Here is a 27,564-nt window from a genome sequence, read left to right as displayed (position 1 = left end):
ACTGCAGAGCTACTTCCCACGTTACAATTTCAAGTGGGCTCCACAAAGAATTAGTACACCGCTTGCGTAGCAGCTCCAGCCAAGAATATCCTGTGCTGGTTGTAGAGTTTGAAGCCAAAGGGTTAAAAATTCCTTGGAGAAGGATGGGATCTGGTGTTGTGCGAGGCCCACAGGACTCCAGACACTCTGCTGGATGGGCTGCCCAGGTGCTGCAGGTCCAGGCAGCTGAAGCTCAGAATCAGCCACTGCTAGAGAACCAAGGGTTCGTGTCCCCTCTGGGAGGCTCTGTGCTTATGGGCTGAAGCTGTTTCAGCTGCCAACTCTCTAGCTTCCCATGTATTGCCTCCCAAAAACTAGGTTGCTCTGGGGAGCATGGTTGCTGAGGCAGAATATGGAGGTTTGGGTGTTGGAGGATCCAGGCTCAGCTCCCCATCAGTCCCCTGGAGCCAGAGGGCAGGAAACAATTAGTTTATAACCAAAATCTGCCTTGTCACAATTGCAACTTAATTAAAATAAAGCTGCCTTGATTTTTGAGGAGCTCTGTGCTCCCTCTGAGGATGTCCAACAAGCTCTGCTGCAGGGAGGGCTGGCCTTGGCTGCTTATGTGCTGCTTAGCTGTTATTGATTTACTAGGATGTTGCATGCTTTGTGTTTGAGGTCAGAATCTGACCCTGGGGTCACATTCAATAATAGGAGGGAGGGAGGAGGGGCAGATTTTCATAGACAGAAATATTTTCTCATCTCTTTCTTTTCCTACCTGTGCAGTAATTTACTTTCCCATCTGCAAACACACTTCATGGAGACCTTCCCAATTGCACTCACGTTTCTACTAAGCTGCTGGTGTGCAACCAAGAGCAGGAGCTAAACCTTGTGTGGGGTTCTGAGCATCCAAGCTATGAAATGACTAAGAATTAAGAGAAACACTTGGCACTCCAGTCAAGACAAGCAGTATTTCATTGCACTGACCCCTTCTGAGCCCTGGCTGCGGCTCAAAACTATGCATTCTTTTAAGCCCCAATGTTCCACATTAACCTCTTGCAACGAGCTCTGAACAAAGGGCCTTGAGAGTTTGTAGATCATCACAATGAACTCTTGCACCGAGGGCAAATACAAACAAAACAAACCAAAAAGCTGAATAATATAACGAGGGAATTTTGCTGTTGGGACTTGGGGAAGAAATGAGACTCAGGCATGGAGAAAAGCTGCGTTAAATGTTAACAGTCGTTTGTGAGGATTTGTTCACCAAAGCATGCTCCTTGAAGCATCATGGGCTAAGTCAACTGTGAGCCCTAACTCACATGCCCTTTGCTCACAAGAGGGGCTCTTAACTAGCAGTAGTTTTAACTCAAGCTGGCTGGCCTGTCAAGGAGATTAGGCTACATCTCATGTTAGTACAACCGGTAGGATGTTAACACCGTGATTTCGTACAGCTCAAACGCTGCTTGGCACTCGAGCTCCTCAGATTGGAGTTTGATAGCTCGGGAGAAATTAGCTTGAGGGAGATAATGTAAGGACATTCTTCAGTGAATCCAGCCAAAAGAATGGCCCCATTGTCCTCATGGCTTTGCATTGATGAGGGGCAGAGGATTGTGTAGAGTTAGCATTCCTTACTTAGCTTTGAAGCTCTTCTTTGTAATCCAGAACCTTTTACATTTTGTCTTCAATATGACTTCCCCCCCTCCCCCTTGCTATTACTCATCTCTAAGTTTCCTTTTTCCTATCTCCTCAAGCTGGGCTCCATTTAACAAGTGCTTGCCCACATCACTTTTGTATTGCCTCACACAGAAAAGAATGTGTAAGTTCCTCCAGTCTATCTAAACCCTTGGTGCCATCATGTTTCTGGTGTATCAACTGGCACTTAGTGTGTTTGGAAGCTGCACCTCACTTTGTTTTTCAGGGCACTCATGAGTACTTTAAGAAAAGTTATTCTTAGCAATGAATCTGTTGGCAGTTCTCTATCCCTAATTAATTTCTTATCTTCAGCAAATTGGACTTGTGCTGGGACAAATTCAGCTGCAATGCAGCAGGCCTCTGGATTTGGTCTATTTTAGCCTGTGTTTTAGCAATAAGTCTTTAGTTTTTGTCTGTTAGAACTGATGAGTGTTTTCAGTTGGTGTGTTTACAGACCAGTCATTAATTAATGCTAGCTGAATGAGAGAAAGGAGACAGTGAGCTCAGAACAAAGTAGGAAGAGAGCTTATACTCTGAATTTTCCTTTCATCTCAAGTGGCAGACGTTTTCAGATGGGGATTCCTGTGATTTTTGGACAGATTGAGAATTGAGGATGCACTCCTCATAAGCCCCCTTCAAAACTCCCCCCGTGAGAAGTCCTGGTCTCTTGCTGTGCAGCTCTCCCTGCGAGCTGCAGCTGAAATCCTTTTGAGTGAGGATTGCAGGATTTGCCCCAAGCTCTGCAAGAGTTCTCCTCTGTGGAGGTGCTTAAACACACACACACAATGAGAGCCCACTACCAGCTGAGTGAATTCTTATTAGGGATCAACTTCTTACAGATTTTTTCCACACTGTGGGAATTCTTTCTGAATTTTTTTTTTTTCAGTGCTGGGAGATGAAAATTTCCTACTGCCATTTACTGTGCCTGATACTTACATTTGGAGTTAACCTTCTTTTGAAGTTGTTTGGATTGGTTGGAGGTCCTGTTGCACCCCTGCTACTTTAAAAGGAACAAAGAAATACTTAGAGAAATCACTAAACTTTCTCTTTCTCATTTACTCTGCTGTCAGTCCATTTGCTGGCTTCTGTGTTTGTCTGATGCTGTGCTCTGCTCGGGTGACACAGATGCTGGTTTCTGCTGTGCTGTCACACCTTGCTTTAGATGCTCCTTGTGTCTGGGGATTGAGGATTCACAAGACCAGGGCATTTGTACAGAATGTGACATGTGGTGGTAGGAACAGCCCTGGCATGGTCAGCCACAGGTGGGGGTTGGGTCTCTTTAATTTGAAGAGGAGGACACTGAGGGGTGACCTCTTTAATGTTTATGACTGTGAAGGGTGACTGTCTGGAGGATGCAGCCAGGCTCTGCTCAGGGATGTCCAATGGTAGGGGTAGTGGTTAGGGTGTTAGCTTCTCCCCCCCAATTTGGAAATCACCCAGACTAGACTCAGCCAGCTCTGGAAATTTGAATGAAGCTTATATTTACAGCTTAGCTCAACGTACAAGCAGAGGTTTACAGTATGTACAGCTATGTACAGAAATAGACAAGGTGAAAGGTAATACAGAAACACAACAGCCCTCCCAGAAACCTGAGTCCCCAGGAGGGGCTCCCAACCACCCTTCCACCTTCTCCCACCCCTCTCAACCTTACCCCAGTCCCAAGGAAGAATGGAGGTTCGGCCAGGGGGTTAGGAAGCAAAGTGGATTAATCAGAGAGGCTACAGAGAGAAATGCAGCTCGGAGCTCCCAAGCAGAAGTGCCTTATCTGTGTTTGGATTCTTATACCTCTCAGCAAGCCTATGAGTGAAATAGACATCACCACTGTTCCCCTTTCACAGCCTGTAATCTAGTTCTTCTCACCAGAACATTCTAGCTAGCTTCAAACTAGCACAGTAGGACAAAGGGCAATGGGTACAAGCTGGAGCAGAGGAGATTCCATGTGAACATAAGGAGGAGTTTTGTCACTGTGAGTGTGACAGAGCCCTGGAGCAGGCTGCCCCAGAATGGTTGTGGACTCTCCTTCTCTGGAGACATTTAAAATCCACCTCAATGTGTTCCTGTTTGACCTACTTTAGGTGATCCTGCTCTGGCAGCAGGGTTGGACTTGATCTTTGGAGGTTCCTTCCAACCCCTTAACGTTCTGTGAGCTCTCTGAAGTCCTGTTTCAAAGTAGACATGACTTTCATCCCTGCTCCTTAAGTGACTCCAATTAAATATATATCAAGCTGTTTAACAAAGATGGACAGATGGTCACATAAGCACAGCAACATGCAGGCTGGCAAAGCCCCTCAGCATCACCAAGTCCAACCTAAAACTCTACAAGATTCACCTTAAACCACATCCATATGCACCACATCCAAACCACCCTTAAACACATCCAGGCTGGGTGACTCCACCACCTCCCTGGGCAGCTCATTCCACTCCCTGACCACTCTCTCCTTGAAAAACCTTTTCCTAATGTCCAACCTAAACCTGCCTGTCCTGTAGGCATGTTCATTTTTCCTGATGTGCTGCAGCTGAAGATGGCTCTGTGTAGATTTGGTGCAGTTTCAGCTATTTGCATTAACTGCCTTGAAATTCCAAGGAGTGCAGGAAATGCCTTTCCAACATTTGCAAACAAATGCATGTATTTACCATCCCTGGGAGATAGATTTATTATTTATAGAATAGATCTCAAAATACTTTTGGATATATTCTATAAAATTACTTTCCCTCTGTTCATTTTAGCAACAGGATTGTAGACATTTCAGCTGCTTTACTCTGTCCTGTAGATGATTGCTTCCCTCTCCTCAAGAAACCCACTTAAGAAGCACAGTGCAGGTTTGGCATAGAGAGGGGGGAAAAAAAAACCCAAGCCCACTCTTTTTGGAATGCTTTCATTGGTAATCTTGTGCTGATCTTTGTGAAAATGTGGCTCATGATCACAGGCTCACAGGATGCCAGGGGTTGGAAGGGACTCAAGGAGATGGAGCCCACCCCCCTGCCAGAACAGGATAACACAAACACAGATCACAGAGGAACACATCCAGACAGGCCTTGGAAGTCTCCAGAGAAGGACACCCACAACCTCTCTGGGGAGCCTGTTCCAATGATCTGTGACCCTCACAGTAAAAAAGTTCCTCCTTGTGTTGAGGCAGAACCTCTTGTGCTGCATCTTACACCCATTGCTCCTTCTCCAATCCCAGGCAGCAGTGAGCAGAGCCTGTCCCCCTGCTCCTCTCCAGCCCTCAAATATTTATATGCATTTATCAAATCTCTTCTCAGCCTTCTCTTTTCCAGACTGAGCAGCCCCAGATCCCTCAGCCTCTCCTCATCACCCATGCCCTCCTGTCCCCTCATCATCCTCCTAGCCCTTTGCTGGACCTTCTCCAGCAGATCCCTGTCCCTCTTCAACTGGGGAGCCCAAACCTGAAGGCAGTATTCAAGATGAGGTCTCAGCAGGGCAGAGTAGAGGCAGAGGAGAACTCTGTATGCTGTACTGTAGAAAACTGACCAGAAAGAAGAGATTTTTAATTCCTTGAAATGCTTCAAATTCCAGGGTTGGCACTTTAAAATGGAAAGGATGTTAAAAAGCAGTAAAATCAAGGGATTTGTTTCCCAAATGCTTTCCTTGTGCTGGCAACAAAAGGCAGCACAGACTCGGGCTCATTGTCCCTTTCAGTCCTCCAGTCCAGGCACGCTTTGAATTCAAAGGCTACCCTGCCCCTGTTTTGACAACCACCACATCAGTAGGTAATGTGCAGGACATATGAAACTGAAGCAAAAAAAAAAATACCCACCCCTGTTTCTTTAGGTCTCCAGGGAGTGCAGCACATCAATGAATTCAGCTATATTAGAGCAGCATGAATTTCTAATCTGCTGCTCTTATGGAAAAGAGACCACTGGCACATTGAATAATGCTGCTTTCAAAGGCGAGCAGAAAATGTGATTACAGACTCTTTCACTGCTGCTCCTAAAATAAATATTTTCAGAATCTTGAGGTATTTCATTTCATGTAATGCACAAAATATGTCAGAGTGGACTGAGGGGCTTGGAGGACACGGAAGAGTAGATGATGTCAGCTGTAATTATTCAGATGTGGAATAATAGAAGCATCAGTTGCAAGTAAAATGCGTGCCACAAAGGCTCGTGTCCTCGTGGAAAAAAAAAGGCAATAAAAAGCTTTTCTCTTCTTCCCCTCCATCCCCTTCTGCACACTTTGACAGAAGAATAAAGGCAATGAATAATTATTTAACATTATGCCCCAGTTCATCAAAGCCTGAACAATTGCATTCTATTTTTTTCCATGAATTGTGTTTTTGGATACACAGCTCACGAGAGAGCAATATGGTAACCAAAATATGGCACTGCAGAACAGCAAAGGAAGCTCCTTTCCCTTGCTTTCTTTCCCCCCTTTCTTGTCCTTGTTTCCTTTCCCTCTCCTTTCCTTGTTTCCTTCTCCCTTTCCTTTCCCTTTTTTCCCTCTTCTCCCTCTCCTTTCCTTGTTTCCTTCTCCCTCTCCTTTCCTTGTTTCCTTCTCCCTCTCCTTTCCTTGTTTCCTTCTCCCTTTCCTTTCCCTTTTTTCCCTCTTCTCCCTCTCCTTTCCTTGTTTCCTTCTCCCTCTCCTTTCCTTGTTTCCTTCTCTCTCTCCTTTCCTTGTTTCCTTCTCCCTCTCCTCGCCTTGTTTCCTTCTCCCTCTCCTCGCCTTGTTTCCTTCTCCCTCTCCTCTGCCTTTTTTTTCCCCTTCTCCCTCTCCTCTGCCTTTTTTTCCCCTTCTCCCTCTCCTTTGCCTTTTTTTCCCCCTTCTCCCTCTCCTTTGCCTTTTTTTCCCCCTTCTCCCTCTCCTTTGCCTTTTTTTCCCCCTTCTCCCTCTCCTTTGCCTTTTTTCCCCCCTTCTCCCTCTCCTTTGCCTTTTTTTCCCCTTCTCCCTCTCCTTTGACTTTTTTCCCCTTCTCCCTCTCCTTTGCCTTTTTTTTTCCCCTTCTCCCTCTCCTTTGCCTTTTTTTTCCCCTTCTCCCTCTCCTTTGCCTTTTCTCCCCTTTCTCCTCCTTGCCTTTGCCTTTTCCCCCCCTTCTCCTCCTTGCATCTGCCTTTTTCCCCCCCTTCTCCTCCTTGCATCTGCCTTTTTCCCCCCCTTCTCCTCCTTGCATCTGCCTTTTTCCCCCCCTTCTCCTCCTTGCATCTGCCTTTCCCCCCCTCTCCTCCTTGCCTCTGCCTTTTTCCCCCCCTCTCCTCCTTGCCTTTTGCCTTTAGCTATTCATCTCAGGTAGAAGGAAGCTAGTATTTCTCACTCACAGTACAGTGGCTAATAAATCCAGTGCAGGATACTGTTGCTGTAGCTGGGCTGTGTTTAAGAGATTTTGTTACACACACATTAGTTTAAACTCAGCATTCATGACTCATCTCGAGGCTGACCTTACACGGTTGAATTTTCTAATTTATTTCATTCTTTTGGCACTTTTATGTGTTGGTGAAAACTACTGAGTCAAACAGAAACTTTTGTTTCTGACAAGAGAAGTCATTTCCATAACAGAACAAAAGATTTGCCCCTTCTAAGCTAAGTGGTGAGGTTTGACTCAGGCTCGGATGCTTTTTTTCCCTGCCCTGTGTGGCATGGCAGTGGTAGGAGATAGCTTTAGTCTCTGGTGAATACTTCACATTTGTGCCTCATTACCAGGCTCAGGTCTTCAGTTTACATCAAAATTTACTGTTCTGCTACACAGAGCTGCTGCTGCCCCAAATTTTATTGCTGTGAGTTATCGCCATCAGAACCACCAAATCATAAAGCTAAGGTCATGGAACATCTTGTGTTCAAGTATGGGTTGTGGGGTTTATTTTCCTCCATTTAGGCATCCTTACATTCTTGCAGGTTGCCTTTCTTTTCCTTTTACAAAGCACCCAAACCACCCTGGCTTAGAAGCTGCATTTTCTCACTGCAGTGAGCCTTGTGTGGCAGAGTGTGACACTAGTGAGCCTGACTGCTGTCCAACAGCCCGGCCAGAGGCGTGCACAGCCACAGCTTCAGCTGATGTCACTTGGCATCACTTTGTTGTCTTCAGGAGAATGATGATGATTTCCTCCATCGTGGCCTCTGGGACATCATGTTTAACTTGCCTTACTTCTGGTGTCTGCTGCACTCTTTTGTCATTAGAAAGACAACAGAAAGGATATGCAGAGGAGCTGATTAAGATGTAACTCAATCAAGGTTTTGTAAATACTTGCATGTTGTACCTCTGCTAATAGAATGTTCTTCACCATGCTGCCAAAAAAACCCTCAGCCATCTAGAAATTACAGCAGTGTAAAAGCAGAGTGGCAACAAGGAATCTATTTTTAACAGTGATAGGGCCATGAAGATGCTCAGAGGGCTGCAGCAGCTCTGCTGTGAGGACAGGCTGAGAGAGTTGGGGGTCTGCAGCCTGGAGAAGAGAAGGCTTCAAGGAGACATTGGAGTGGTCTCCCAGTATCTGAAGTGGGCTACAGGAGGGCTGGGGAGGGACTGTTGACAAGGTCTTGTAATGACAGGACAAGGACTAATGGGTTTGAACTGGCAGAGGGAAGATTGAAACTGGATGTTAGGAAGAAGCTCTTTGCAGTGAGGGTGGTGAGAGACTGGCACAGGTTGCCCAGGGAGGTTGTGGAGCAAATGTGATCACATTGGGTGCTTCTTTGCTCCACAACCTCCCTGGAGGTGTTCAAGGCTAGGTTGGACGAGGCCTTGAGCAACCCTCTCAACATCTTGGTGGCCTCCTCTGGCCTGGCTCCAACACTTCCATGTGCTGCTTGTGCTGGGGGCTGCAGAACTGCACACAGGACTGCAGGTGGGGTCTGAGGAGAGCAGAGCCAAGGGGCAGAATCCCCTCCCTTGCCCTGCTGCCCACACTGCTCTTGCTGCAGCCCAGCACAGGGTTGTGTCTGGGCTGCACTCACACTGCAGGCTCCTGTTGTGCTTTTCCTCACCCTAGACCCCCAGGTCCTGTTGAATGTCATGAGGTTGGCCTGGGCACAGCTCTGCAGCCTGTCCAGGTCCCTCTGGATGGGTCCCTGCCCTCTAGCAAGTTGCCTGTGCCACACACCTTGGTGCCATCTGCAGACTGGCTGAGGGTGCACTGATTCCTCTGTCCCTGTCACTGACAAAGCTGTTAAAGAGCACTGGTGTCAGCACTGAGCCCTGTGGGAGCCACTTGGCACTGGTCTGCAGGTGGACAAATGCTTTGGTGATTCTTTTTTTCACTTCTTGCCTGCTAGGAATCTATCTGCTATAGTAAAGAAACAAATACAGGGAGAGGGAAAAAAGTTGATAATCATTATTGTTTTTAGACTTGAAGCAGATGGGCACAGGTTAGGATGTGATGAACGTGGTGAGGAGAGGAAGCCTTCAGTGGCGGGTGGTAGATTATACAGCGCCTTGCACGTGAAGCACTCGCAGGAGTGATTAATGCATAAGGAGCATCATAGCTGCAAGTGTCAAACAAAACAGGTAATAGAGTATGCAAATAGAGAAAACACAACTCTCAGAAACATCAGACACTCAGGGCCTTCAGCAGCAGAGATTGACTTCAATCTGCCGCTGTTAACAGCGCGTGTAGCTGTCGAGAGCAGCAAGGTATTGGAATGTTTCAGAAGACTCAGTCTTTGGGGGAAAAAATCACAGTAAAATCACAGTATCATCAGGGTTGGAAGAGACCTCACAGATCATCAAGTCCAACCCTTCACCACAGAGCTCAAGGCCAGACCATGGCACCAAGTGCCACGTCCAGTCCTGCCTTGAACAGCTCCAGGGACGGCGACTCCACCACCTCCCCGGGCAGCCCATTCCAGTGTCCAATGACTCTCTCAGGGAAGAACTTTCTCCTCACCTCCAGCCTAAATCTCCCTGGCACAGCTTGAGGCTGTGTCCTCTTGTTCTGGTGCTGGCCACCAGAGAGAAGAGAGCAACCTCCTCCTGGCCACAACCTCCCCTCAGGTAGTTGTACAGCAATAAGGTCTCCCCTGAGCCTCCTCTTCTCCAGGCTAACCAATCCCAGCTCCCTCAGCCTCTCCTCGTAGGGATGTGCTCAAGGCCTCTCACCAGCCTCGTCGCCCTTCTCTGGACACGCTCAAGCATCTCAATGTCCCTCCTAAACTGGGGGGCCCAGAACTGAACACAGCACTCAAGGTGTGGTCTAAGCAGTGCAGAGTACAGGGGCAGAATGACCTCCCTGCAGGAATGAAATAGCTTTCAAACTGTGAAAGTGCTTCTGTGAAGACAAAATGGAAGGAGAAGCCCCAAGTGCAGGTGAAAAGGAGTTTGTGTGTCAGGTGGAGTGGCCTCTCCCTCCACCCGTTTCAGTATTTCACTGCAGGCATTTGCATTCCTTGGGACTCAAAACCAGTTGAGAAGTCTGCACATCCCTCATAGAGCTGTCCTGCATCCATTGTCCCATCCCATCTTGTTCAGGGAGTAGAAAAATTCCTTGTGTGGGTGAAAAAAGTCCCACTGTGGCATGCACTGCCTTTAGGTCGGGCTGTGGTTTCTGTGCTAGAAGTTCATGGCTCTGCTGAAGGCTGGGACACTACAACCCAGAGCTTCACACTGGTGTCACCTGCTAGGGTAGAGTCTGATTTGCCTCATCTGGTCTTGCCTATGCAGAGTTGTAGATACTTAGCCAAATTTTTAATTCACTTTGAGAGAAAACCTCTTCTCTTGATTTTTCTGAGGGCATTTACGAGGTCCCATGATTTGTCCCACAGGGTTTTAATGGTTTTACAGAACTTTCAGCATCCTGGTTTGAATTTTCCACTGAGCAGAAGGAAGGGGAAAAAAAAAATCTGTTCAGTGTTGTTTTGAGGTTTGGAGAAATAGTCATAAGTAGAAAACTACTTCTTGCTTTTACCCCTTATTCTTGTTCTTTCTCTTGCCAATTATGAAGTCCTTAGTGTGAGGATGTCTCCTCCTTCCCATGTCCTTTCAATGGCATGAAGATTCATTTTAGATTGATGTCTGCCTCTGCTTTTTCCCCTCCTCATTTACACAAAGTCTGTACAGCTGCACTTTGTAAATGGCCTTTCTCACGTTGGGATCCCCTGGGGACAGTGTAAAGCCCTGACCTCCCCTGCTAGTCTAATGCTTCCTCCACGTGTATGCCACTTAGGGTCTCTGCAACCTCACTTACCTCTGAACAGCTTTTAATGGCCTGTGTTATGCATGCTGCTGCCTCTAATTTGGAGCATAAAGATGTGAAAATGAATGTTCTTCATTAACTTTTGGTGCATACCAGAGGTGGGTGCAGTTATACGAAGGGACTTAAAAGTGTGTAGAGGCATCAAGAAGTGTGATGGAGTGAAGGACACCTCTGAGGCATGCTTATGTGTGTTTTCCAATCACAACCCCCCAAAAATGAACCCTTTCCACCTGCAGTCAGCTGAGCAGAATCAACACAGTTTATCTTATATATCAGTGTGTACAACGTTCCCATTTCAGCTACCTTCAAGGAGGCAAAAGAGACAAAAGAGATGTTCCAGGTAGTGATGAGCTGGAGCTGGTGTGCACTGCAGTGCTCAGGGTGCCTGCACACGTCCAGATGGAAGTACAGATCTGATGTAGGAGTGTAGCACACACTGCTAAGCGCTGAAGCCCTCTGCTGGAAAGGGAATGTAAAAGTCAGGATGCAGCAGCTGCAAGGTCCCTTTGCTTCCCACACTGGATGTTGGGCAGAGACTGAAGCCTGTCATCAGCTTTAGCCAATGTCCCCCACATGGTTGCATCACAGACGGTTCTCACCAGATCCCTGGCTTATGAGTGGTGTGGCAGAGCCTGGCAGTTGGTAACTGTAATAACAGGGAGCTTTGCTATTTGAGCTGGTAAAGGAGGTAGCCTGGCTGCTGATGACTTTCAAAAGCTGGCTGGAGGTATTCCTGTGTGACCTGCCCTAGGTGGTTCTGCTTTGGAAGGGGGGTTGGACTCACTGACCTCCAGAAGTCACTTCTAATCCCTCCTATTCTATCTATGAGATGTCATAGAATTAACCAGGTTGGAAGAGAGCTCCAAGCTCATCCAGTCCAACCTAGCACCCAGCCCTGGCCAATCAACCAGACCATGGCACTAAGTGCCCCATCCAGGCTTTGCTTGAACATCAGTCATAGCTAATGGATGACAGGATGAGGCTGCTTCATCTCTTGCAATTCCAGTTCCTCACAGTGGTGATGTTGGGCTACAGCTGCTTTCACTTCACCCTTATAAAAGTGATCTAAGCTGAAAACAAACCAACCAGAAACCAAACCAAAAACCCAATCCAAAAGCAGAATAAAACACCCAAACAAAAGGCATTTGAAATTATCTGTTCTGGTCCTTTAACAAAGGAGGATTTACAGGATCAGGCCCCTGATGAGAAGGGATCTCTTTTTCAGTTTGAGATGGGACTTCTCCTCTAATACACTTTCAGATCACCTTCATACACACATAAAGAACTTCAGAGATTAACTCAGCTTCAGTTTCCTACATGTGGCCTAATACTCAAGTGTGGGATCTCAGTTTAATGAATTTTATTACACTCTCCTTTCTTATGAAGTAGCATAAAAAGTGTGTAGTGCAATAGGCTTAGTGCTGATCCGAACAGTAAGTGCAGCTTAAGTTGCCTGACAGAGGGTACAGTGTGGCAGAACTTCTGCAAGTGTTATTTTTTTTTTTCCCAGAAGAAAATAAACTCCAGCATTTGAAATAAAATCCTGCTGGGGGTGCTCAGAGCTCCTGCAGCACCTTTCTTCTGTCTTGGAGAGCTTTGTAGTCACTAATTAGCTGAGAAGGAAATGTGCTAATAACAGCATAATGAGGTATTTGCAATATCAGGCCCTCATCTCTGCCAAGCACTGTGTTGTAGAATACAAAGACATTTGCTTTATTAAAAACCCCATAAACTGTAATTCAGAAAATTCAAACAGATGAGTCTCAAGCTGATGGAGGCAGATCTGGAGGGAGAGCAAGAAGATGACTGTGTTCTGGGACCCATCATCATAGAATGGTTTAGGTTGGAAGGGACCTCAAAGTTCAGCCAGTTCCAATCCCCTGCCATAGGCAGGGACACCTTCCACTAGAACAGGTTGCTCAAGGGCTCCTTAACCTGGTCCTGAACACCTCCAGGGAGGTTGTGGAGCACAGAAGCACCAAATATGATCAAAGATCACCAGTTTGGCAGAGATCCCCAAGCTCATCCAGTCCAACCTAGCACCCAGCCCTGGCCAATCAACCAGACCATGGCACTAAGTGTCCCAGCCAGGCTTGGCTTCAACACCTCCAGGCACAGAGACTCCACCACCTCCCTGGGCAGCCCATTCCAATGCCAACCACTCTCTCTGCCAACAACTTCTTCCTAACACCCAGCCTAGACCTCCCCTGGCACAGACTGAGGCTGTGTCCACTTCTTCTGTTGCTGGCTGCCTGGCAGCAGAGCCCAACCCCACCTGGCTACAGCCTCCCTTCAGGTAGTTGCAGACAGCAATGAGCTCTGCCCTGAGCCTCCTCTTCTGCAGGCTGCACACCCCCAGCTCCCTCAGCCTCTCCTCATAGGCCTTGTGTTCCAGGCCTCTGCTGTGCTGTTTGGCAATGATTTTTATCATGTTGGTTACCATATAACTAAATAGAGTGCAGCAAAGCTGTGCTGCAGGAGAACATTACATGAGTAACTTTGACCTCTTAGATCCCAGCTCAGGGCAGCCTTAACATTGTGTTACTTAGCGAACTGCAGCAACTGGTCCAGGAGGAGCTCCAAGGTTCTAGTCCAAGGAGGGACTTGAAAAGGTCATCTGCCTGAAAGCAACATGCTCCATACATTTGTCATTTCTGACAGGTATTTGTCTAATGTTTTGTAGAGAATTCCTGCAACAGCAACTTGCAGGCTCCTCAGGCAAGCTCTGGGTACAGGTCCTCAACCTTAAAATTTCACTTACTTCACTGCATATATAAACCTCAGCAGGCAGTGGGGATTAATGCAGAGCATTTCATCTTTCTAGCTGGGCTTCATTTGGGGTTTTTAATGTGCTTATATATGTGTATATTTGTGTTTATAATATGTATATTTAGCTAAGAATGAAGGGTAAGTAATTGATGTTGATGGAGCAGCTAGAACATAAATAATCAGGGGGATGTATATTAACTCAGACTGTTTTGGTTCACAGCTGACTTGACCATTTAAGAAACAGTAGAAAAATAATCAGCTTTTCCTAAATCTTATTAGCATGTAATCATGATCCAGATTGTGTTAGCCCATAACCTGCAGAGAACAAAATAACTCTTCCTGAAGGTTCAGCTGTGAAATTGTTTATGTGCAGCTTTTCAATGTTCTGTTTATTTATCATCATCCATTACTTAGAAAGTTAGGCTGAAGGAATGGAGGGGTTTGATACTTATGGCACTGCAAGTAATAGGATGAAAGTAAAGGATGGCTGAAGGATGGGATAAAAAACCAAACCAAACAAACCCTGTAATGTCATCCCAATAGTCTGCCAGGTAGTGTTAAAGCAGTGGAACAGGAACGTACAGGAGAAGCTGCAGTGGCTGGGAGCTGGGCTGGATGATTTAATAGACCTCTCTGTGAGATGTAATTTCTGTAACTGGTTGATATATGCACTGGTGTTCAGACAGTTGGACTCATTTCTTGTTTGTCTGGCAAATTGTTTCTTGTGAAGGGTTATAAATTACAATAAATAGACTTTGTAGAAGATGAGCTACATGATATACTTGGAAAGAGTTCCTCAGCTCATATTCCGAGACGTTAATGCCAAAGCAGAAAAAACCTTAACAGAGTCCTAATCCCATGGCTTTGCTAGGAAGGTGACTGCCATAAAGAACAGTGAGGGAGCTGGGGGTGTGCAGCCTGGAGGAGAGGAGGCTCAGGGCAGACCTCATTGCTGTCTACAGCTACCTGAAGGGAGGCTGTAGCCAGGTGGGGTTGGGCTCTTCTGCCAGGCACCCAGCAATAGAACAAGGGGACACAGCATGAGTTGTGGCGGGGGAGGTCTAGGCTGGATGTTGTTAGGAAGTTGTTGGCAGAGAGAGTGATTGGCATTGGAATGGGCTGCCCAGGGAGGTGGTGGAGTCTTTGTGCCTGGAGGTGTTGAAGCCAAGCCTGGCTGGGGAACTTAGTGCCATGGTCTGGTTGATTGGGCAGGGCTGGGTGCTAGGTTGGCCTGGCTGAGCTTGGAGCTCTCTTCCAACCTGGTTGATTCTATGATTGGCATTGGAATGGGCTGCCCAGGGAGGTGGTGGAGTCACTGTCCCTGGAGGTGTTGAAGCCAAGCCTGGCTGGGGCACTTAGTGCCATGGTCTGGTTGATTGGCCAGGGCTGGGTGCTAGGTTGGACTGGCTGAGCTTGGAGCTCTCTTCCAACCTGCTCGATTCTATGAACATCTACACTGAAGATTGTCTTTGTATTCTAACAATAACTTGGGACAGAAGAGATCAAATAAACATTGCCTACTTAGAAGAAGTTTTTTCCTCCTGAGTTTGCAACAAAGCCTTCACTGATGAAGGAGGTAAGAAGAGAGGGGAGGGCTGGGGGAAGGAGGGAAAGCAAGGAAAATGTTGCTGTAGTTATAATTAGCTCCGTTTTAGACCCAAAAGTTTTATGCAGAAACCGACAGAAGGATACACAATAATTATAGTTTGCTGACAAGCTGAATAGAGTTTCCCTTTTTTATCTTATGGTTTGAGGAAACCAAAGTGTAAATAAATATGCAGCGTGACAGATTGTAACTGCGATCAGCACGGCGGCTCCTCGCTCCATCAGATGGTGTTATTAGAGCGGGCGCACAATTAAACACTTTGTAACCTGACGTAGAGCTCTAGCAACGTTCCCCAGCAAACAGCACTTTGCATTTGATACTTCTGCAGCCCCTTGCTATTTGCAGAAATGTTATTGGCTGTGACCTTCCAGTGGTTAGGTCTCAGCTTGCTGTTCTCATCTCACTTTGATAAGTGATGTTGAGTATCATCTTGCTTGGCTTAGAATCATAGAATCAAGCAAGTTGGAAGAGACCTCCAAGATCAGCCAGTCCAACCTAGCACCCAGCCCTATGCAGTCAACCAGACCATGGCACTAAGTGCTTCATCCAGGCTTTTCTTGAAGACCTTCAGGGACTGTGCCCCCACCACCTCCCTGGGCAGCCCATTCCAATGCCAATCACTCTCTCTGACAACAACTTCCTCCTAACATCCAGCTTAGTCCTCCCCTGGCACAACTTGAGACTGTGTCCCTTTGTTCTATTGCTGGTTGCCTGGGAGAAGAGGCCACTCCCCACCTGGCTACAGCCTCCCTTCAGGCAGCTGCAGATAGCAATGAGGTCTTCCCTGAGCCTCTTCTCCAGGCTGCACATCCCCAGCTACCTCAGCCTCCTCTGCTGCAGGCTGCACCCCCCCAGCTCCTTCAGCCTCTCCTCACAGGGCTCTGCTCCAGGCCCCTCAACAGCTTTGTCACCCTCCTGTGGACACCTTCCAGCACCTCAACATCTCTCTTGAATTGAGGGGCCCAGAACTGGACACAGTACTCAAGGTGTGGCCTGAGCAGTGCTGAGTACAGGGGAAGAAGAACCTCCCTTGTCCTACTGGCCACACTGTTCCTGATGCAGTTGGTTGTTTTCATTGCTCAAACAGCAAGGTGCTGGCCCAAGGAGCTTTGCACCAGAGGAAATGTGAAATTACCTAGGCTTAATTGTCTTAACTTGTCACCATCTCTGGAGGTGTTCAAAAAAAGCCTGGCTGGGGTACTTAGTGCCATGGTCTGGTTGATTGGACAGGGCTGCATGCTAGGTTGGGCTGGATGAGCTTGGAGGTCTCTTCCAACTTGCTCAATTCTATGGTTCTGTGATTCTAACTGGATGTCAGGAGGATGTTCTTCACAGAGAGAGTGATTTGCCATTGGAATGGCACCTGCTCAGGGAGGTGGTGGAGTTGCCATCCCTGGAGGTGTTGAAGAAAATCCTGGATGAGGCACTTAGTGCCATGGTCTCATTGACTGGATAGGGCTAGGTGCTAGGTTGGACTGGATGAGTGTGGAGGTCTCTTCCAACCTGGTTGATTCTATGATTCTATGGTCTAGTTGGTTGGACAAGGCTCAGTGATGGGTTGGACTGGATGAGCTTGGAGGTCTCTTGCAACTTGATTGATTCTGTGATTCTGTGAACTTTAGGAACTATAGATCTGGTCAGCTGTAAGCATATCTCAGATTGGCAATTCAGTGTTTCAGGGGAAAGTGCTATGTTGTTTTGAAAGATGGAGGTAGCATTCACCATATTGCTGTACCTAAGACAGGGAGGTGTTTAGAAGGCAGAGAAATGTGGTGCTGAGGGCCATGGTTTAGCACCAAACTTGGTAGAGTGAGATAATGGTTTGAATTGATGGTCTTAAAGGTCTCTTCCAACCAAAATGATTCTGCAGTTCCAGTTGTCAGTAGTAGACAGAAGAAAATAAGGAGGGAAGGAGAAGACTTGGACTTGGTGATCCTGTGAGGGTCTTTTCCAACCTGGATGTTTCTCTGATTGCATGAAGAGGGAGAAAGGAACTTGAGGCTGCTTCCTCTTGCCCTACTGACTGTTTCTTGAGGGAAGAGTCTCAACCCCATCGGGCTCTAACCACCTTTCAGGGAGTAGTAGAGAGTGAGAAAGTCTTCCCTCAGCCTCCTTTTCCTCCAGGTTAACAACCCCAGTTCCCTCAGCTGCTCCTTATGCAACCTAGACCAGCTTTGTCCTCGTGGTCCTCTCTTCCCAACCCAGTTTTACTGCCCATGCAGCTTCAAGATGCATTTGAGACCACCAGCTTCAGGTGGGGATGTGTTGTTAATGGTTGAGGAAGAGATGTGTTCCTGTGCAAACTACCCAGGGTGATGCTGCCTCGGCAGGGAGCTTGGTCTCAGTGATTTCTGGAGGCCCCTTCCAACCTCTAAAGTTCTGTGATTCTGTGACTGTTGCTTGTCACTTAGCATTTCCAATGACAAGCCCAGGCATGTAAAGAGGAAAGTGAAGTTAAAAGGTACTTAGAGAAACTTGATACACTTTTCCCCTCCAAGGCTAATTGTGTTCTTTCTAACGTAAGTAAAAGGCAAACCTGACTCTAATGTTTGGATCAAGGAAAAACTCATTTATGTCTTACCTGAGTGTAGCTGCACTTCTCAGAGCACATCACCTGATATAAACAAGAGTGAAAGAGAAGATGATCAGGATCAGAAATTAAGGCTGAACCCCTAAACCAAATCCACCTTAGGGTTTCATAGTGCAATCCATCACTGAAAGTATCTGAGTGCTGTGTTTTGCCTTATAATGCCTTTACCATTTACTTGCAAGATACCAACCTAATTGTGAAATTGCCTTCCTGCTGCTGTAAGGAAATGTTTCTCCAGAGGAGAAAAGGCCCTGAACAACGAGGTGGGAAATGCACATCATCATACTCATCATTTGCATTCAGCTGAAACCTGAGGTTTGGTTTAATAACACAGAGATGTGCCTGATCTGGCACACGTGTATCTGTCTCTGGCTGTCAAGCCTTGTGAAAAAGATGCAAGTTGCAGAGGATCTATGGCTGCTTTATTGTGGGTTTTGCATTTTCAATTGCCTGCCATCTATCCACACACCACTCTGCATCGCAATCAAGCCTGTTGGATTGCTTTCAATTTATGCCACAGGATTTTGTCACTCTCGCTGGAAATTTCAAGATATTTTACTCCAGACTCTTTTTTTCCCTCCCCTCTCCCTTTTTCCCCAGTCTCCTTTTTTTTTTTTTCTCCCCTCTCCTTTTTTTTTTTCTCCCTCTCTCCTTTCCCCCCTCCTTTTTTTCCCCTCTCCTTTTTTCCCCCTCTCCTTTTTCCCCCTCTCCTTTTTCCCCCTCTCCTTTTTTTCCCCTCTCCTTTTTTTCCCCTCTCCTTTTTTTCCCCTCTCCTTTTTTTCCCCTCTCCTTTTTTTCCCTCTCCTTTTTTTCCCCCTCTCCTTTTTCCCCCCTCTCCTTTTTCCCCCCGCTCCTTTTTCCCCCCGCTCCTTTTTCCCCCCGCTCCTTTTTCCCCCCTCCTTTATTTTCCCCCCTCTCCTTTATTTTTCCCCTCTCCTTTATTTTCCCCCCTCTCCTTTATTTTCCTCCCTCCTTTATTTTTCCCCCCTCTCCTTTATTTTTCCCCCCTCTCCTTTCTTTTCCCCCCTCTCCTTTTTTCCCCCCCTTCCCCTCAGATTTATTTACTACCTTTAGAAGTAGAAAAGTCCAATTTCAATCATGTTAGAAATAGCTCATTTTAGACAAGTACGTGCTGCTCTGCTTACAAAACATATACGAGTGGAATATGCAATTACTGCAACTCAACTTCCTGCCACAGAAACATTTCAGCATTATAGCATTACAGAAATAGAATGACATGCATAATGAAAGATTTCAAGATTCACCCAAGGCATTTATTCTCTTCACCTTAATGTTCTCAGCAGTAGCAGAGTATCCATTAAAAGGTACGATGAATTATGGTTGCTTAGCAACGGCGAGGAGCTTGTAACAGCACCAAAGAATGAAATGGCTGGTTGATAAAATGAATTTTCTCTGAGCATTAGCCTGTTGAAACTGCCTTTTCTTGTGGAACATAAAGTGCATTTATTTGTCTCATGCATTTTTTATTAGAAAATTATTTGAGTTCCAGAGACTTGAATCGTTTTGCTACAGGAGATATTTGATTTTAATGCCTTGTACTAAAAGAAGTAATAAAAGACATTTTCTTCAAAGTAAAGATGCCAAACAAACCTGGGCAGCTCCTTTTGAAGTTGGGAATAAAATCTTATGTAAGCTATGCCATTACTCCTCTCTAATTAAGAGTGACATTAGCTGGGACATAAACTTGGTTTTACCTTTGGAGGAAAGTTTGAGCCCAATCTGCAGTGACTAAAAGGAGAGGTTTGGAGTTGGCCTTGTGGATTTCTCAGCAGCAGCTTGCCTTCTCCCTTCCCACACGGCGTGGTGGCTGTGTCTGAGAAGGTCAGAAGCCATTGCACATTCATACCTAACATTCACTATTTGTTTCTGTGCTAAAAATATGCTCCTCGTAGGCTCCCATCCAAGAGTGAGGAGATGTTTAATTTTCCACTGAGACTCTCCAGGCATTCAACAGCAGCCAGAGTTGGATGAGCATTTTTGGCAGGGAAGGATTTTAATGGAAAATGCCAAGACAGGCAAACCAAAGCTGAGGCAAGGGGAGTACATCAGTTGTGATTAATCTTTTATTGGCAATGTTTTCTGAGAATTGGGACTGTCTGGGTAGAACGTGAGACAAAGAGAGGCTAAAAGAGAGGGAGTGAGACCTGTCTGTTCCAGAATATCCAGAGCATCCCTCTGGGTGTATGAGACCAAGGCTTGGGCTTCTACAGAGCGTTAGAGCAAGAACTTCACTTCTTGGTTTTGCAGTCCATAAGGATGCCCAACAGTTGGTTCTTGTTAGTCCACATTCTTTTAGTCTTTCTTGTGATGCTTGAGACAGTGACATAATTGTTTTTACACAGTGCAATAACGATCTTCTAAAAGGCTTCAGACCTCACTTGACTGACAGAAATAGTTCCATTTCCAGGTGAACATCTGGGCGAGGAGCGATTCTCCCCTGCTGCTGCCGCATGGTCCATCAGTAGATCACGAGCTAAGTGTCCTGGGGTCTGTGTGAGTGCAGAGTCCTTTGCAACCTGTAGCTTTCTGTCAAGGCAGATAAGGATGTGTGTGCATCTTGCAAGCTGAGGCTGAGTGGCAGCTGAGAGGAATGTCTGTGGAGCCAGGAGCATGGAGAAGTCCTTGTCTTAGAATTGCGTCTCAAGTTCTGGACTGGAACTAGAGTGGGAAAGGAAATTGAGAGTGAGGTAAATGACTTATCTATGTGCTGCCTCCTTGGCAGGGAGTAATCAGAGTGAGACAGCGTTTAAAAAAGCTGAAGGGTCTTGTGGTGAGCTGCTTTGTCATGGAAGTTTTAGACCTGCATTTCTGTATCCAGACTGATTCTGGTGATGCTGCTGAGAGCACCACTATTGACTTATTGGTAAAGCATGGGGCTGTTGCAGTGAGCATGATAGCAAACATTGGCAGCCTCACAGAAATCAGATTTGAGTAGAGTTGACAAGACAGCAGCATTTTTGCAGAGGGTTTTTCACTGCAAGCAAACTGCCCTGGGAGATACATAACTAAAGGTAATAACAGCCACCTTTGGGGACTGAAGTATAATTCTGCTGGAGTGAAAATGAAAGAAACCTCCTATGAAGTGGTAAGATCTTACCTCTTTCAAGTACGTGCTGATAATCAAACATTAAAAGTGAAACACTGCACATCTACAAAGGTGCAAATTAAAATTCCAGAGAGAGAGCTTGACTGATTTGTTTAACAAAGAGTTTAATACAGCAGAATCCCACTTGAACATAAAACTATTACACTCACAATAATCCTGCCTGGCTGTTGGGAGATCCAAATTAAAACTCTCCCTGATATTTGCTTAAATCTCATAAATTGCACAGAATTAGAGCATATTGGAGCTGTGTATTTACTGTGATCTCACTGTCTAACAGGTTTTTAACAATTGAAAATGATGAGTGAAAAAAAAAAGAAGATGTATTTTCCCCTCAGCTGATTCAAGTAGTGCATTCCTGGAGTCTCATTTAATACCCACTTGTTTATTAACTTACCAGTGTCAACATGACAAGGCTGCGCTGAATGCAGGCTAAATGTTCCATTTAAACAGATAATTTATTTTCTTATTAGTATTAAGGTGTTAGGAGGAGATTATTCAGTTGAAGCTGGTGGATTAATACTACTACTTCTCAAGGAGATATTTCCATGCTCATTTACTAAGTCCCATTGTTTCCATTCATACCTATAGGAGAACAGATGTTGGTTTCTTTCCACTTGTGATTCCGGTGATTTAGTAGCAGGGTTACTCACTGTCTTCTGTTCCACTGTTCAGTGCCCTCTGGAGGGTTTAATTTATGGAGTCTTTGTAGGGAAATCTCAAAATCCTGCTGACACTTGAAATTCATAGCAGTTTAGAAAGGGAATTGCAATCCTACACAACACCTCAAACGCCTGGGAAGGATTTCACAGTCGAGGTTTGTCACCGCTTTTTGCCAGGCCAGGTGCAGTGGCATATTCAAGTCGTTTAGGTTGGTGATGTTTGTGGTTTGAGTTAGACCAGAGCTGATCCTGTTCGGTGCTGTCACTTCCCAGCTCAGTCTCTGCTCAGTGAGGCACCTCCTGAAGTTCAAGGCAGCTTTGCTTAGCCAGGGGCTGCTGCTAGCAGGGAGAAACTGATGGGGAGAGTTTCTGCCAAGGGCTGGGTTGCAGAGGGGCTCTGCCTGTGGCTTGCTCCTAGGAAGACTAAAGGCACTGCCACAGCTTGTGCCTCACCTTGGGGTCCAGGAAGTCAGAGATGGACTGACTTGTCCATCTCTGGGTAAGTCCCAGTCTTAGCCCTACAGGGATAAGCAGATAGGACAGGTGACCCTCAGTGAACCAACAGGATTCCATCACAGATAACCAAGGTCAAGCCTCTTCAATGTCCATGTCTCGGGAGGACTCCATCCTTTCTGCCTTTCATCCCAATTCATTAGTTCCTGGATTTGGTTGCAGAATCCAGTTCCCATCTGCTGATGAGTCTTGGAAGCCTGAGGCTTTGCCAGTGTCTGCCCACAGCATCAGTGGTGACATCACTGCCAGCAGGAGTTGATTCACATGTGTTTGTATCCGTTTCACTTGATGGTTTGGTTTTTGTTTCCAGTCCATCAGGCTCTCTCCCATGACCTTTTTCTTCCCCTTTGGGAAGGCAGGGGTGTTCACAGAGAACCTCTGGCTCTTGTCAAGTGGCCAGACAAGCCAGTAGAGGTTTTAAATGGACTTATCAGTAAGATTTCCCATATTTTAGTCAGGATACCTCACAGATGTTGACTTAACATCCAACAGGTTGTGGAGACTAACAGGTGGTGGAGTTGCCATCCCTGGAGGTGTTTAAGGAGAGAGCAGATGTGGCACTTGAGGCTATGGTCTAGTGATGAAGGCTGCTGGGATGAAGGTTGGACTGGATGCTCCTGGTGGTCCTTTCTAACCACAGCAATTCATAGTGATGAGATGTTGTGCTGAGGGGTTTGGTTTAGTCAAGGACCTGTCAGTGTGAAACTAATGATTGGACTTGATGAGCTTGAAGGGCTTTGCCAGTCTAAGACATCCTGTGATTAAAAAAACCCTACCAAACAAAAACCAAGGTTCAAAAAATTAAATAATTCTGGGAGGTAAATTAGGTTAAAACTGTGATAAATTAGCACCTCCTAGCCAGTAATTTTGTCAGGTTTTGACAGATAAATGTGGCATTTGTGGTGAAATCTTTCTTTTGTGAGGCTGATTTAGTAACAGAAGACTATGCACAGACCTACCTGAGAAGTAATAATTATTCAGGCTTTGTAGGAGATGGTAGAGTTCCAGGTCTGCAGTTCTTGCTCACAGCTACAGTATATAAGGAATTAGATTAATTGGATTTATGAAAATGTACAGTAGTGCCAGCTGGAGAACACAGAGTCAATCCTGTCTGCTGGTGCACACCACCACGACTTACTGAATGAGCAACCAACCGCTGCTGCAAAGCCCCAGTTGCTACAAAGCAATGAGCAAAATGAAAGCAGCAGAGAGGGCTTATTTCATGAAATTCTCAGACCCCCATAGGGCCAAAAAAAACCAAGGACTCAAAGCACACATTTGTGTGTGAACCTAGCAGTAACCACAGAATTGTTGCAGCGCTTCGGTTGTGGCCCTCGTCTAAGCGAACTCGGTGTGGCAGAGCACTGTGTCTGGTGTATTTTTTTTTGCATGGACCTAATAAAAGCAGGGTGTGATTTGACCAAGTGCACTGACAGAACCACTGCATGCTTTTATGGGAGTCTGTCAAACGTGGAGCATGTTGCCTAAGAGCACTCCGCACCTTACGGCTGCCTGAATAAATAGCGCGCGTAAGCCTCCTCTGAAACAAAGTCAATGGCAAGCTGTCTGCTGATACCTTCTTTTGTATGACTTCTGGTTAACTCAGAAGCCCCAGATATGATGTACAGAGCTCAGGAATATGGTGTGGGTTTGAGATGCTCCCTGGGGAACCTTTACCTGCACATAGGGGCTTTATATTTTTTACTGTGTGACAGTTTCTATCGCAGAGAATGATCTTTCTAGATAAAAAGTCATCTAAATACAGTCAAACTCCTGATGAGCAAACATGGTTGGTTTTGTGGGGCTGTTTCATAGATCAAAATGTAAAAGTCTTTTTTTCAGCTGTTACCCAGAAAAGGGTTTCCAGCATGGAATGGATCTGTCTGTGAAAGCGGAAGGCACATCACTCCGGGTTTTTAGTTGACACGTGCTGCGGTCTGTTGGGAATGGCATAGCCAAGAAAACCACCTTGTGAGATTCCTTTTCACAGATCTGCCAAGAAATCATAGGATCATAGAATCAACCAGGTTGGAAGAGACCTCCAAGATCATCCAGTCCAACCTAGTACTCAGCCCTGTGGGTTGGTGTGAGGTTCCTTAACAAGGGGCTGGTTGTGCAAGGCAGGCAGAAGCTAAGTGCGTACCTTGTTTACCACAGCAGAAAGTCATGCCTGGGCAAGCCAGTGTATGTATCAGCCTCTTCCTGGCCCATCAGGCCTATCATCACAACCAGGAAAGGTTAGGAGCAATCAGAAAGAGGCAGCAAGAGCCGTTTGGTAGCTAACACATTTTAGCTACTCTCACTAGCAAGTGAAGAATTCATGGACAATTATATTCAGTGCAGCTCTTGCCAACGTAGATGTTGATTAAGGGTCTTAATAGCTCCAGTTTTAGTCAAGGACAACTTTTTCCTACCATCTCTTCAGTTGCTGTTAAGGTTTATGCCAAGTCCTTTAAAATATTGGCTATAAAGTCTAGTTGTAATTTAGCCATCAGAAGGAGACATATGGTAGGTAAAAATGTGTAAACAAAAATCTCAAGCCTGGTTGAGGCTCTGGGTTAAACACTGACAGGATGGTTAGAGGCAGAGAAAGAGAAAAATCTGCCCATGGCAAGTTTTGGGAAGCAGCTTTTCCAAAGCACACAGTAGCTGTGTGTGGCAGAAGCTTAATGTCCTTTTACCTCCTGAGGTATTTAATTTTCTTTTCAAATAGGATTGGATTTTCACATTTCAGCATAGTTTGTCTGCAAATAATGGAGTCATAGAATGGTTTGGTTTGGAAGGGATTTCCCAAGGTCATCCAGGCCAATGCCTCTGCAGTCAATAGAGACATCCTCTATTAGATCAGGTTGCTCAAAGCCTTGACAAGCCTGACCTTGGATATTTTCAAGGATGGGGTCTCAACTACCTCCCTGAGCAACCTATTGCAGTGTTCCAGCATCCTCATGGTGCAGAACTTGTTCCTAACATTCAGTCTCTGCTCATCTTTCAAACCATTGCTCCTTGTCCTGTCACTGCAGGCTTTTGCAAACAGTTCCTCTGCAGCCTTCTTGGAGCCCTTTCAGGTACTGGAAGGCTGCTATTAGGTCTCCCTGGAGCCTTCTGTTCACCAGGCTGAACAACCCCAGCCTGTTCTTGTAGCAGCAGTGCTCCAGGCCCCTGATCATCTTCATGGCTCTCCTCTGGACCTGCTCTATCAGGTCTATGCCCTTCCTGTGTTGAGGGCTCCAGGGCTGGACACAAATCTCTTGGGCCTGTTTTATGCATGCAGTAACATTTGTTGTATAAGCTTCTAAGCTGCCCAAACAGTGACAAGTGACATTTTAGACAGCTAGATAGACACAGAGCTACTAGGAAATGTAAGTCATAGTATTAATCTTCCTTGCTCCTGTGCATGCAGAGCTGGGGACTAGCAGAGTCAAACACAAATGTCCAAGGTGAAAGCTGGAACTGAATTGTGCCTTCAGATTAGCATTTCAATCAACAATAACATATCCCCAAAAGGTGATATGGTTCCTTGGGTGCTAATAGAGAAGATCAAGTGAAATTCTGTCCTTTCCATTTACAGAGGGGGGGGGGGGGAAATAATAATGAAGAGCACTTAGTGATAATGTGGATGGGGAATATGACATCTTTCATGCCTGATTTCCCACCCCTGAAACTTCAGGTTTTCAAGTGCATGCAATCTGCAAAGCTCCTTTTAGTGGAAAAGTCATGTTAAGATGGTCTCAGAAAAGGTGTGGATCTCTGTTTTTAACAGCCTAAGGACAGAATTGGAACCTGATGTCTCTGGTGAATTGCTGAAAGATTCCTCAAAGGAGTCACCAGGCTTCTAGAGCCTTTCCATGAAATCTGTGTGGTTCCTCTGGCAGGGTCACAGTGCAAGATACAGGTTAAAGTGGTTGGTGAAGGAAGCAATCAGATTAAGGGCTTAATGACTGACAGTGAAAGCTTCTCCTAGGTCATGAATGTACATTTAAACACTTGGAAAGGCTTGCAAGGCTGCTGGTGGGCTTTGAGCAGAACCTGTGTGTGTGCACAGAAGTGCTCTTCTCTGGAGCTTTACATTAGCTGGAGCTATTTCTGTCCTTGGTTTCTCTGTCTGCAGCGAGGACAAAGATGTTTCCCTGCATTACCAAGACTTAGCAGGTGCAGTAAAACAGCCTGGTGGGACTGAAAATACATTAAGTAAAAAATCTTTTGCCCTTAAAACTCCTGCATTGTGGATCCCCTGTACAAATAAATTAACCAGCTTACCCTTCTCATTGAGAAAGTTAATGCATTCTCTTCACCTGATACCTGTTTTGTTTCAGAAAGCAGAAGTTACTCAACTCTGCATTCTTCTCACTGCACAGTTGGAGTTGAAGGATTATTTCTATTGTGTTTGTTTGAGTAGGAGGAGGGAGAAAAAAAAACCCAACCACACTACCAAACACTACAGATATTGTAAAGAAGCTCATAAATGTGTGTCAGTCTCTGCTTCCCATGTCTTCATTGAGGACTTTTCATCTTCATCCATTGGCAGTTTTTCCAGAGCAGATTGAGATAAATGTCTTCTATCACCCAACCATTGCAGGTGCATATTCCACTTGGAGGATGTGGCATTAAGCATCACTGTTAGAGTACAAAGGGCTTTTCTTTTGCTTTTAAATAGGATTTTCCCTTCTGTAGAGAACAGGCTGTAAAAATATGCAAGTCTTTGTGGATCTCTCACACCTTGAGTGCTGTGTCCAGTTCTGGGCTCCTCAATTCAAGAGAGATGTCGAGACAGTGGAACATGTCCTGAGAAGGGCAACAAAGATGGTGAAGGGCCTGGAGCACAACCCTGTGAGGAGAGGCTGAGGGAGCTGGGGGTGTGCAGCCTGCAGCAGAGGAGGCTCAGGGCAGAGCTCATTGCTGTCTACAACTACCTGAAGGGAGGCTGTAGCCAGGAGGGGTTGGTCTCTTCTGCCAGGCAAGCAGCAACAGAAGAAGGGGACACAGTCTCAAGTTGTGCCAGGGGAGGTCTAGGCTGGATGTTAGGTGGAAGTTGCTGGCAGAGAGAGTGATTGGCATTGGAATGGGCTGCCCAGGGAGGTGGTGGAGTCATCATCCCTGGAGGTGTTGAAGCCAAGCCTGGATGAGGCACTTAGTGCCATGGTCTGGTTGCTTGGCCAGGACTGGGTGCTAGGCTGGACTGGATGAGCTTGGAGGTCTCTTCCAACCTGCTTGATTCTCTGATCTGCACCGTGCTAAGCCCTGGTGTACAGCTATGTACTTCTGCTCATGGACCATCCTTTCTTTTCTCAGGTGGTAGGGGGCATCAAGGGAGTCACAGAATCACAGAACAGTAGGGGTTGGAAGGGACCCACTCAGGCCTTGAAAGTCTCCAGAGACAGAGACTCCACAAGCTCTCTGGGGAGCCTGTGCCAGTGCTCTGCAACCCTTACAGTGAAGAAGTTCCCTCTTGTGTTGTGGTGGATCCTCCTTTGCTGCAGCTCTGAAGATC

At 46.1% G+C, this 27,564-nt stretch overlaps 1 protein-coding gene and 1 long non-coding RNA gene across 5 annotated transcripts in view; one reads left to right on the top strand and one right to left on the bottom strand.

Annotated features, from left to right (window-relative positions):
* TOX (thymocyte selection associated high mobility group box) overlaps positions 1 to 27,564 on the top strand; it is a 232,783-nt gene that overhangs the window by 142,744 nt on the left and 62,475 nt on the right. The gene's annotated exons all lie outside the window — the stretch shown is intronic.
* The window catches only part of LOC135189789 (uncharacterized), a 122,724-nt gene continuing 112,928 nt past the window's right edge, over positions 17,769 to 27,564 (bottom strand). The window contains exon 5 of the long non-coding RNA XR_010308302.1: positions 17,769 to 17,801. This is a non-coding gene — a long non-coding RNA (uncharacterized LOC135189789). The remainder of the gene's footprint in view (positions 17,802 to 27,564) is intronic.

This window comes from Pogoniulus pusillus, chromosome 34 (genome assembly GCF_015220805.1).
Source record: "Pogoniulus pusillus isolate bPogPus1 chromosome 34, bPogPus1.pri, whole genome shotgun sequence".
Taxonomy (NCBI): Eukaryota; Metazoa; Chordata; class Aves; order Piciformes; family Lybiidae; genus Pogoniulus; species Pogoniulus pusillus.
The sequence above is the reverse complement of the archived record's forward strand: the minus strand, read 5'-3'. Positions and strand labels throughout refer to the sequence as shown.